The following is a 9,233-nucleotide window of genomic DNA, read 5'->3' as shown; positions in this document are numbered from 1 at the left end:
TCCATTCAAAATCCTATAACTACATTCATTGGAAAGCCATGCCTAGAACAAAGCTGTGATTCTCTTTTTTTGGTGACAGCTGGACATAAGCAATATAGTTATGTAAAATCTCTGATTCCTCAGATTCTTGTCCTTCCCACTTGACTGATGTAACCACAGAACCTGTCATTCTGTATAATGCAGTTCAGAACTCAACAAACCTTGGGAATCTTTTGGTCGGAATTTGAAAAAGCCTTTTTTGATGTACAGTCCAATCAGTAGCAACCCTGTGCCCCTGCAGCTCAACATCTCATTAATGCTGCTTGAAAATTATATCCATAATGCTATGGCCCCAAGTATTGGAAAGCCTGTCACTTTTGCTTAATCATCTGTTCTAAACCCAAAAGGTACAACTAACTTTCTGATTTTGCAGAAATCATAGCTCCCATTTGGCATTATAAAGTCCCCTTCCTTGTTTAAGGAGTTACTAATGTGTTTCTTAAGAGCAAATATCTGTTGACTGATGAAATAGAAACTCAATATTGTGAAACTTGCAACATTGACTTTTAGGGTATGTTGGAGCTCTGGGGCTTATTCTAGAAAATCACCAGTTCAATAAATCAGGATCACTGTCATAATCAATAAATCAATAAGTGCTGGGTGATTACTGGAGGGAGCCAATAGATGATACTCAACAAATACTTTCTGAGATAAAAGACACAATCTTGGCCATTGATATTGTTGGAAAAACAACTTATATGTTTGAGTCAGCTGGAGAACATGAAGAAAAAACTAACTAGTATTTATACAGCATTTATATAACACTCACTAGCTGTGTGACCTTGGGCAAGTCACTTAACCCCAACTGCCTCATCCTGGGTCATCTCCAGTCATTCTGATGAATATCTGGTCACTGGATTCAGATGGCTCTGCAGGAGAAGTGAGGCTGGTGACCTGTACAGCCCTCCCTCACTCAAAACAAAGTCAAGTGAAAGTCATGTCATCATTTCTCTGATGGCATGATCTTCTTCAGCAACAAAGGATGAACACACACACACAAGTAAAATAGTTAGTTGGAGAAAATGGACTATAATTTAGTCCCATACACAGGGAGAAATAAAAATAAGTATGTATGGTTTTTAACGAGCTTATTGGTTGGGCTTTGTTGAAAACATCTTGGACCCTGAAGACCAAGAATGGGAATTAAAAAGATTTTCTCCTTTGTACTGGTCTGATGAAAGAAAGATGGTAAAGGAAAGAAAAGGAGAAAGAAAGAAGGCTCTACCAAAAGGACCTTCATCCTAATTTTCACCAATAATTTTTGTTTTGTTTTTGCTTTCAGCAACTGCTTGCTTACCAAACTTTTGAGTGATCAAGTCAAGGGGACTGCTTATTTGGTTGAGCAAGGTGACCTGGGTTAATTCTAACCCTGTCCAAGTCTTTCTCTGGGCTAGGGTCAAGCATAGTCCCTTAAATTTCTGGACATAAAAAATTGGGGCCTGGACTGTGTCCAATCTGAACCCCTAAGGAAATCACCAGTTTCTCAATTGACTAATTTAATCCCATATTATTTGGTCCTCCCTGTATTCAATCCTAAGCCTCAGGGAGCCTTCAAGTTCCTTGGACCAACTGTCAGGGTTCCATCATTACCACCAGAATTCTTATTCATGTGTAACAAACCTCAAGATCAAAATTTTAGAAAGAAATTTATTAGGCTGTTTTTTGGAGAAAGAGAACCAGAAAAAGGGGGTGGCCCTTTCTCCAAGTCTTTGTGAGGATACAGTATATAAGCTCCAGCCAAGAGTATAAGGACATCTGACTGATTGCCTTCATGTAGGCAGGAGGTAGCCTCCAAGAGAAGGGCAGTTGCAAATGTTTTCAGCCCACAAGTTCTGGGACTCTCAAAATATAACCTAATCAGACCCAAAACAAACAGTGGGTAGGATCCAAGCATTCAATCTTACAACCATCTGGCTTCCCTGAAATTCCTTTGAGGTCAGCCTGACCTCTACAATAAATTTTTAGGGTTAGACAATTTTCTAATCACATAAAGCTAGATCCAAACAATCCCAAAAAATGACAAATAATAATCCACAAGAGAGTCCTAGATCTCATCCAACAGGAAGTTCCCCAAATTCTCTAGCATAGCAATCTGGGGAGAGGACATCATGGAGACTTCCAGCTTCTCTTATAGTGGCTTCTTCCCAGTCTTTTCCTTTAGCAACCTGAAATATGGGTAGCATTGTCTACCTTTTTTCTCAAAACTGGAAGCCAAAGGTGCCCAAAGTCCAAAGAGCTTGAAGAAAACCTTTAAAGAGCCAGGTGCTGTCTTCTTTCCACCTCTCACTGACTCCCCCATGGTGCTCATGCAAGTAGAGGTCATTGATTTACACCAATGAGGAGAGAGTATTATGTCAAGAGAGTCATCATGTTCTCTCTCCCTCTTCTTTTCCCTAGTAAATATCCCTACTTCCTTTAAATGTTCCTCTTTGAGGCTCTTAATCATTATTATCACACTCTGTATAAATATTAATTTCACAATCAATCATATTTGTTAGATATTTTAGCATCCTGGGATATAATTGGTCAGGATAATTCCAAATTGCTTCATTTAGAGATGAGAAAAGCAGAGATAATAGACCTTGATAAGTTTTGAAATCATGGTAACATTGATGTATCTCCCCTGCCTCATCAGAGCTAATTACTCTATTTATAATCTAGTTGGCTATTTGACCCATCATTCTGTTAATGACCATATTGGATTGTGCTTTTCATCCTCATCTTCCTTTCTAGCTTCCTATTTTCCTGGCACTATGTCTCTGACATGTTTCTGTATGTCAGGCACTGCGCAACTTGCTGCTGGTAAAAATATGAAAAGGAAAGAAAGTCCTTACCCTTAAGGATCTTACAATCTAATGGGGAAAGCAACACACAAAAGGAAGTTGAAAGGAGGCGGGACATTGCTTAAATGGAGTTCATTGTTTGAGCTTCTAATAAAAGAACTCAGAAAACTTGAATATGTTAAAAAAAAAAAAACTTATGTAACCTCTTCACTACAGTTATAATACTCATTCCAGCTTGAAAAACATTCTTGGTGATATAGTAGATAGAAAGATTATAGGAGCTGAGTAGTTCTTCTATGTCTTGTCCTAACACTACATCATCTGCCCCCAGTCAGTGGACTTACACTTTCAGATACCAAAATATCAAAGAAAGAAGAAAATCAAATAATTTAAAACAAAAATAGCTCCTTTGATAACCTTTCTTTTTCTTTTTTCTTGAAAGCCTCAATTCATTCTTGGATTTAATCTTTCTGATACTATTCTTGATGTTCCATATCATGCTTTCATTCCTCCTTGGTTATGAGAGCCCCCTTCAATCTTCCATGTCCTCCTTAGAAATTCTTGGTATGGCTATTTTTAATCTTTTGGAAGCATTCACCTTTTCTTCACCTAGATCTTTTGTAAATCGATGCCTATCCCAGGTTACCATAGAGACAAATTTAGATGAGGTTATGTCTCTCCTCTTCCCTTGGGGGCAGTGGGAGTGGGTTTGATTTTATCTGTTTCTGCCCATGAGAAGCCAGTCCATGGAATAACTTTCTCCTGGAGTCTCTACTCCCCCTCCCCATCACTCAGCTTGGGAAATGGAGAAAACCCAAAGGTCTCTGGTCTAAAATGAAGTGTCTGTTTGGAGATAATGAGCTTAATTCAGGAGCATTTTAGTATAGAACAAAAATTCCAAGTCCATATTGTGTCCTTTCCGTCCAAAACTAGAAAGCCTAAAAATACAACAATAGACGGTATTTTAAAAATGTCCAAGTCCCCAGACAATCTATTGATTACCAAAAGAAGCAAACAGTTTCCTAGGAGTTGAATTTCTTATGATCCGTTATCCAGAGGATTCTTCCTCTACTGTGGATCCTGTGGGACTCTTAAAGAAAAGGAAAAAAGAAAGAGGTGGCAGTCATCCCAGGGCAACAGCAGGAGAACAGAGCAGCACCTGGGATTGGCCATATCTTCCATACCCTTCTGGAAGATTATGAGAGATAACCTCCATTTGAATGCCAACCTGGGAAATTCACATAACTGAGTGTTTTATCACAGACGGTGCTCATCTAGGAGCAGGAAGGAAAGAGAAACAAGCCATTAAAACAATCAATTAGGGCCCTGCCCTTACTCTAGCTTTACTTCTGTTCATGTTTTTCTTAAATTTATTGTGTTAAAGAATACATTTGCTGGATTTCATATTTTTTTTCCTTTTTCCTTGTGGTTCACTTTGTCCTTTTGTTGTCAAATGTCCCTTTGTTGGTGACATAAGGGCTCAGTGGAAGCCACACAGGACAGAAGAACTTTTCCTGGGGGATTAAAAGCTTACCCCCAATCCTTTGTTAAGAAAGTTGTGCTCTCTAACTGAGAGCATAAGCAGAAACCATTTTACCCTTCTTAGCCTAAAATCACTGTGAATTTAGGTATCAACCTACCTCATAGATGTGAGACACTACACTGACATAAAATGCTACCTCCACTTCCATCCGATGTTTTGCTCAAACAAGTTATACTCTGATTTTGCTGAATTCTATTGTTATGATTCCCAATCCACCAAACCTCAGTATTAGGAAAAAATTTAGGGTAAAATATCTTAGGAGAACTTGGGGGAAAATATCTGATTCTGATTTAAAATTCAAGCCAATTTCATTACCTATATCTGGAACAAGAGTAGTGTTTCTTACTCTCTTCCCTTTCGATATTCTCCTTGATTTAGTAAAAATCTCTTCCTTTCTCTTATCAGTCATCTTTTACAATAACCTATTAGGCCTCATTGATAGACCCTTCAGTAGTAACCAAGGGAGAGTCTGGGGCCAGAAACTATGCTTGGCTGTGAATTCATCATTGAGAGAAAGGACCTGGGAGAAGGAAGATGTGAAATGTTAGCTAAAATTATTAGGTCTCATTCAGCTTAGGTTGTCATCACTCTAAGAGGAGTCATAAAAAACAGATCAGGTTAGAAATATGGAGGAGGCAAACAGAAACAGGGATGAAAAGATGTAAGGTGTCAAGAAGGGTCAGGGTCAGAAAAATCAGAGGAGCAAGCTCAGAAAATGAAGAGTCAGGCTGTCAACCCAAATGGTAATTACCATAGTTAGTGGGTGGTTGGTACATCCTAAAAAATTGCAAATAAAAGCAAAATTTATTTTAATTTCCAAGGTGTTTTTGCATGTATTTTATGCACAAAAATGTAATGTAGGAATTGAAGTGTCCCTCAGTGAAAGTTAAGTTTGAAAATTTAATGCAGGGAAGAAAAACAATTGTAAGAAAAACTATTCTTTTCATCAGTAGCAGTGAATCAAACAGTTATAGAGAAATTACTTTTAAAAAAAATCTTCTTTTCAATAACCCAATTCAGGTACACAATGAAGGGCATTAAAATTCTACCAGAGGATGCCATTCTTTGAACATCAGAAATTAGACATCTAACCTGCAAACTCTTGTTCAAAATTAAATTAATGGAATTTATTTGAAAGGAATTCTTAGTCTTCCTTTCAGTCAGAAGTCAGCATGACTTTTTATTACAATATATAGGAGATTGACAGGCTGTTCATTTTCCTGTCCAAAATTTTGGATGTGTTTGTAGCCACTTGAGAAGGATCATAGGTTCATAGCTTGAAGGGACCCTAGAAATCATCAAGTCCAGATCCTTCATTTTATGAATGAAGAAACTGAGGCACAGAGAAACTAACTTACCAGGGTCACACATCTAGCATATGTCTGAGGAAAAATGAACCAAAGTCTCGCTGACTCCCAGTCCTACACTTTATTCACTCCACCATGCTGTCTCCTTGATATGTGACCAGCTAGATGATATCAAATTACCAACAACAAAAATAATTATGAGAACCCAAATTAGAACAGATATTCCTTTTCCAGAATTTTCATCATCTATTTTTTCTTAGAAGAATTAGCATTTCATTCCTGTTTACCTATTTCTCATTAGGAAGCAACATGGATCTGGATTATGATTGTAAAGTAAAGGATTGTAAGGGAGAGAGACAGAGACTAAAAGAGGTAGGACAAGATAGACAGCAACAAAACAAGAGACAGAGAGCAAAAGAGAAGAACTGGAGATGATAGAAATGTTTGGGGAGAAGAAAGACATCAGCTAACTAAATTGGATTCTTCTTGTCATATATTGTATGTAGGTATTTTGAGTTTATTGCAAGAAAAAAAGCATAGAAACTCCTAAAACCAGCAGTGAGTTATGAAGGAAGAGTTGACCATCAGAATGGGTGGGCAAGAGGTCATCCCTTCAAAGGTCACCATCTTGGGTCTGCAGGCACCACCAATCTGGAGCCATCCACAGCTAGGAGATAGAACTGGTCTGGATTCATCTAGGTAGCTGCATCTTTCAGACCTGCCAAACTACTACCCAGGCTTATGGCCTTTTCTGTGGACAGATTGAGTAGAGTAAGTCAAAATGTGCAAACTAGAAAAAAATTCCAGGCGTCTAGGATAGCAGGACACGTCTAGGTTTATGACATCAACATCATGGAAAAATATTGAGATCTTAGATAAAAATGACCTCTGGACTGTTTGGTCAATGACTAAGCCCCAAATGCATCATTTCTCCGAAAAGGATGAGGGACAAGATGGGGATGTAAGGTGAGGGTCAACTGTAGAGCATTAGTGGGTCCCCTGGGGCAGAGCTCCTAGGGATGACAGCAAGTTTCAGCCTGTGTCTCAGTCCAGGAAGTTCCATAGTGTCACTGGTCGAGATAGTCTTTGGTCACTCCCTGTGCAGCCAGTTCGGCCAGAACGTTGTCCAGGTAGTTGGGGTCAGGGTAGCCACGGCCAGTCATGTTGTGGCCCATCTCTATTTTGTGGTGGATCTTATTCCACTCCACCTTGTCTGTGTCAGGTTGCTTGACATGATGATCAGATGCTCTCTTCAGTCCGCCTTTAGAAGTTCTAAAACCTTTCTGCCATGGGCATTGTCAGGAAGATAGCAGCAATGGGAAAACCCCTGACTGTGAACAGCTTTCCTGGCTTCAAATGCTTGGGATGGTGAATTCCTCGATGGATATTATAAATGATCTTTATCATCCCACAGTCTTAGTGGCCAGGGAGGAAGGCCTTGAACACAGCAAGCTCCATATTTCCTTTAGTCTGGATGCCAGTTTTCTCTCCATTAATAGTTTTACAGGAAGGGCACTGAAGTCTTCCATCCTTGTCCCCAGTCCAGTACATGGCCATCCTTCAGAAAAGGTAGTTACATTTGATGAGCCTCCTTACAACATTGAGACCTATCTTGTTGCTCGCTATCATATAGCTGTAGCCAAAGGGAGTGGACAACTTCTCCATACAGATTATGCAGTACTTATGGGGGTGGGGGTTGGACTTCAGCTCTTTAGAGTAATTTTAAGTACCCACTCAGGCTCTTGGCATGCTGCATTTGTGAGGGCCTTCTGGACTTTGCTTGGCTTTGCTGGGGACACTAGAGGAGGCACTCTCAGAGGTGTTGTTGAGGGACACCGGCAGCCATGGTCACAGTGAAGGCTGGGAAGGAACTACTGATTTTAGCTGGAACAGGTCCTGGGGGCAAGCACTGACATATTCTTTATGTCATGCCACAGCTTCATGTCATATGCTTTAGCTTTCATTTTTGGTGGTACTGTATAAAGGATAACATTAAAACAAATGCAAGCAAATGCTAACTTTCATGTGGGAAGCAAAAAATGAACTATTCACCTTGAAATGAGAAAATTGTTCTGGGTGGACCAAGAAGATGTATGACAGCATTTTCTACCTGTATCAAACCTATGTTTATGAATTTAGATTCACATATGCATGGATAGTACCATTTAAATAAGAAATCCCCTCTTGTTTTAAGTTCTCCAACTTTGGAGGAAGAAATCACTTTCACTGGAAGTCAGAGAAGGTATCCTAGAGAAAGTAGGCTTGGGAGAATCTACAGTGCAAAGAGCAGTAAATGAGCCTCTGACATCAGACCTGCCATCTCCTGCTATGTCTACGCCTTCAAAAGACAAAAGTTGGTGAGGAGTGGGACTCCCTTCTCCCACTGTGCAAGTTCAGCTTCCATTTCCTCTGGACCCTTTCTTGCCTGATCTCTAGCTTTCAGAGGAAAGAGGAATAATAAAGGTTGGTTTCCAGTATGACCATGTGCCTTTCATCTTATAGTACATTCATTTCCAGCCTGATCTTCAACATCCTTTGTGATTCTTCATTTATTGATGAATTTTCTCACAGCTGGTTATACTCTATATATCCCAGTGACTGGGATCTCCCACCAGTAATCATCTGTACCCCATTCCCCACTCTAGCTCCTGATTCCTTATTACCACCCTCCTCAGCCCTTCTACCCCAAAGTTCCAAACAAATACTACCCACTCCATCCATGGAATGCCTGTTCCATGGGCAAAAATCTCCTCTTCATCAAAAATTTTTTCCACCTTCCACCTACTAGCTGTTACTGAAACCCAGTTTTCCTCTGATGGATGGCACAGCCTTCCTGACCACCTTTTCCAGTACTGACTGAACTCTCACTCATTCCTTTAAGGTTACTAGTCAACAGAGGGAAGTTGCATACTCCTTTCTCCCCAGTGCCACTTCCAGGTTCATCGACTACCTCCATCACTCAGTTACCTCTCCTCCTTTGAGGTTCTTGCTATTCATATCTACCTCTCAATCAAAATACTAGTAGCTATTGTCTACAGATCTCTAGGTCACTCCCCTTCCTTCCTCAATGAGTTCAGTACACAGTTCATAATTTTTCTCTCCCCCTCCTGTCCTGCCTTCACACTAGGGGACTTTCACATACATATTGACTCTTCATATGTCTTAACCACTCAGGTCTTCAACCTATTCACATCCCATAACTACCTCCACTCTACCTCAGTCATACATAGAGACATTGCCATCACCCACAAATGTAGAACCTCTACATTAAAGAATTCTGAATCTTTCTAAACTGATCACAATCTATTGGCTTTTCAACTTTCCCTCTGTCTTCCCTTGCAAAGCTCTCCTCTTTGTGCACATCAAGACCTCCAGTCACCTGACCCCTCAATTCTCTCCCAGGCCATCTACTTGGCATTAGGTACCTTCTCCTCTTTCCCTCATCCTGACCTCTTAGTAAACCAATTTAACTCTACATTGTCCTCCTCTCTTGAATGCCCACTCTCTCCCTCTTATCATTTCATTGATTGAGTCTTGCTACACCTCAGCCTTGGATTATTC

General features: G+C 40.0%; 1 pseudogene; it reads right to left on the bottom strand.

Moving 5' to 3' along the window:
• Positions 1-6,739: 6,739 nt before the first annotated feature.
• LOC140498265 (probable E3 ubiquitin-protein ligase DTX2) lies at positions 6,740-8,581 on the bottom strand (annotated as a pseudogene).
• Between the last annotated feature and the right edge of the window lie 652 nt (positions 8,582-9,233).

Source organism: Notamacropus eugenii, chromosome 4, assembly GCF_028372415.1.
Source record: "Notamacropus eugenii isolate mMacEug1 chromosome 4, mMacEug1.pri_v2, whole genome shotgun sequence".
Classification (NCBI taxonomy): Eukaryota; Metazoa; Chordata; class Mammalia; order Diprotodontia; family Macropodidae; genus Notamacropus; species Notamacropus eugenii.
Note: the sequence above shows the minus strand (reverse complement) of the source record. Positions and strands in the feature narration are given on the sequence as shown.